This window comes from Octodon degus, unplaced genomic scaffold (assembly GCF_000260255.1).
Source record: "Octodon degus isolate 3935 unplaced genomic scaffold, OctDeg1.0 scaffold00010, whole genome shotgun sequence".
Lineage (NCBI taxonomy): Eukaryota > Metazoa > Chordata > Mammalia > Rodentia > Octodontidae > Octodon > Octodon degus.
Window position 1 is genome coordinate 18583780 of NW_004524586.1, and position 3414 is coordinate 18587193.

Here is a 3414-nt window from a genome sequence, read left to right on the forward strand (position 1 = left end):
TTTTGAGCTCAACCAGGGCAACTTAGTAAGACCCTGTCTCAAAATAAAGAATAGAAAGTACCCGGTCATCAGAGCACAGAATCTTGATTGTGGCCCACTTTCTTTGTTTAACTGTCATCCTCTAATTATCCTCAGGAATTTCCTCTAGCTCTCTGATCAGCTGCAGATACCTTTTCTTGTTTATCATGATTGCTTTTTCTTTTCATTTAGGGAGCTGTGTCTTGTTTCTAATTTTCATTCTTAGGATAAGCCCTACTGGATAATGATGGCTTATGTTTTTTAAAAAGTCTATTGTTGAATTTCATTTGCTTATATTTGTTTAGGTCTTTTGCACTTATGTTCATGAAGGAGTACTGGACCGTACTTTTCCTTTCTGGCAAAGTTTATGTTCTGACATACCTCATTTTGTGACTCGTAATGACTGCTTTCACTGTGGGTATTTGGTACACGTACTTGGTGCATCTTAATTATTTTTTATGTATCCCTCCCCCATCTCTTTTCCCCTTTCCGTTTACAGAAACTATGTTTTCTTTCATCTGTTTTTCATTTTGCACTTTTATTTATATTTTGGGTTTCCCACATAGGATAAACCATTTGGTATTCAAGTTTGTGTGTCTGATTTATTTCCCTTTAATGTTGCAGTTTTAAGGTGTATGCATTTTCCTACTTGTGCATTGCCCTGATCCTAGTATAGTGCTGAATAAAAATAATAGTAGGCGAGTGTGTCTCGTTTCTAATCTCAGAAGGAAGAGTTTATACTTCCCATTAAATTATGGTGTTTGTTTTGTTTAAGTTGAGGACAGACCAAGTGCGCAATTTGCTGCTGTTGGACTATGTCCCCGAATGACGGACGCTGTGGCCATTCTGATTTGTGTGTGAGTGCTCTGTATTTGCACAAAAATGAAACTGTAAAGGATGCATTTTTCAGAATGTGGCCCCATTTTCAAGTGACACAAGACTGTATCATTCATTAGAATGACTAAAATTGAAAAGACTGATACTACCAAGTGCTGATGAAGACATAGAATGACTGAAACTCTCATAGATGGCTGGTGGATATTAGACAGTCTTAACTCTAGCCGAATAGATCTGTATTCTGTGTCTCGACATTCACTTAATGGAAATGTACACAATTTACTCCTTAATACATGCACAAGATTATTTATAGAGATAGTATTTTAATTACCAGAAGCAGCTGTACTAGTAAAACTATTAAATACATTATGACATAGTCCCATAATGGAATAGGAGTTAGAAAATTGGATGAATAAATGATTGCTACACACAAAAACGTGAATGAATTTCACAGAATTGATGTTAAGTGAAACACGATATGCAGAAAAAGACACATACTGAATGATTCTATTCATATAAAATTCAAAGCTGTGTTAGAGGTCAGGATACTGGTTGCCCTTTGGAGGGCAGTGACTTCATGAGAAGGTAAACAACACTTTTGGGGTATTTCTAATTTCGCTAAGTTTTGGGTAATTACATGAACATTTTCTTTAGGAAAAAGTATTCACTTTTATGCATCTAATTTATCTTTATGGACTTGTATAAAAAGTTTGCTTTAAGTCAACTAATGATGCAGGCCTATAATCCCAGCACCCTTGGAAAGCTGAGGCAGAATAATCCCAATTTAGAGCTCAGCCAGGGCAATTTAGCAAGACCCTGTCTCAGAATAAAGAATAGAAGGATCTAAAGATGTAGCTCTGTGAAGGCTCTGCCCCAAATACTGAAAAAAAAATTTTAAGAATATTAACCCACAACAAAATACACGTGTAAAAAGAAAATTTGGAAGTTGTTTGTTTGTTTGTTTTCTTTTTGAAACAGGGTCCCCCTATGCAATTCAAACTGGCCTTGAGCTTACTTTGTAACCCAGGCTGGTCTCAACCTGCAACAATCCTCCTGCCTCAACTTCCTGAGTGCTGGGATTACAAGCTTGTGCCACCATGCCCATCTGAAAGCTTTCTTTAAAAAATAAATATTAAACCCACAGCAAAAATAACTGATCTTTCTGATAAAAGAATAATCAAAGAAAAATAATTCTTGAAAAGTATTATTATTAAAAAGTGTTCATTCAATTGCCTAAATAATAGAAAGAGCATAGTTAATGCAACCTAATAATCCAGGAGAGGAACCAGCAAACTTTTCCTATAAGGGGCCAGAGAGTTACTGTTCTGGGAATTGTGGGCCATATAGCCTCTGTCTCAGCTGATAAGCTGCTACTGTAGCATAAAGCAGCAGGGGCAGATGTTCATGGATAGACACAGCTGTGTTTCAATAAAACTTTATTTATGAACACTGAAATTTGCATTGCATACAATGTTTACCTGTCATAATATATTAATATGCTTATTTTTTTCAACTATTGAAAAATATAAAGTCTATTCTTCCCTCATGGGCCATACAAAAATGGTAGTGGTCTATATTTGCTCCATGGGTCATAGTTTGCTGACCCTGAGTCTTAGACCAGTGATGGACAACCTTTCAGAGACCAAGTACCCAAGCTGCACCCCAAAGCCCACTTATTTACCACATTATAATTAAATCTAAATATTGAGGTTTTAGTTTAGAAAAAAATTGGCTCTCCTGCCAACAGAGAGAGTGCCCTGCACACTACCCTAAGCCTGCCATCATTGGCCTAGAAAATCTGTCCCAGGAAACCTCGCATAATATATAGCAGGGAAAACAGGAAAAGAATCCAGAAAAGAACAAACAAGTCTTATAGGCTCAAAAGGTACAATACTAGTTGCTATTGTTTGCATCGTTGTCCCCCTCAAAACCTCATGTAGTCATTGGGGTAGCTTCTAGAATTTGTGATTAATTCATAATCCAATGCTGGGATTATGGGTGTGAGTGCTATTCCCACCCTTGGGTGGGTAATCTGTATTCCAATGCAAGGAGGGGAGAGAAGCTTGCTAGCTGCCTCAACTGCTGCTCCTCCCTTTGCTTTTGCTGTTTTCCTGCCGCCATGAAGGGCTGCCCTCTTGGCTGTGCTACTCTGCCTTGGAACCAGTCAAGAATGGACTGAAACCTCCACTAACTGTGAGTTAAATGATCCTTTCCTTCCTTAATCCTGGGTATTGGGCATTTGTCCCAGCAATGAGAAAAGAGTAACTAAGACACCAGTGTAGCTGAAATTCCAGAAGTAGGAAGAAAAAGTCAATGAAGGGATAAGTCAAGGTATGACTATTCAGATTCAAAGAGGGCTCATGGAGTGCCTAGGGGCAGGAGTGAAAGAAGGGTCATACCTAGGTTTTGGTGTCATTTCAAAAACTCCAGAGATAAAAAGGAAATTCCTAACTCTTCCAAGCAGAAGAAAGGATTCTACCTGGACAAGCCTGAGAGCTGGGCTCACCTTGGGCTTCCATCCAAGACTCTGAATGCCAGATAGGAAGGTGGCAGGCACCC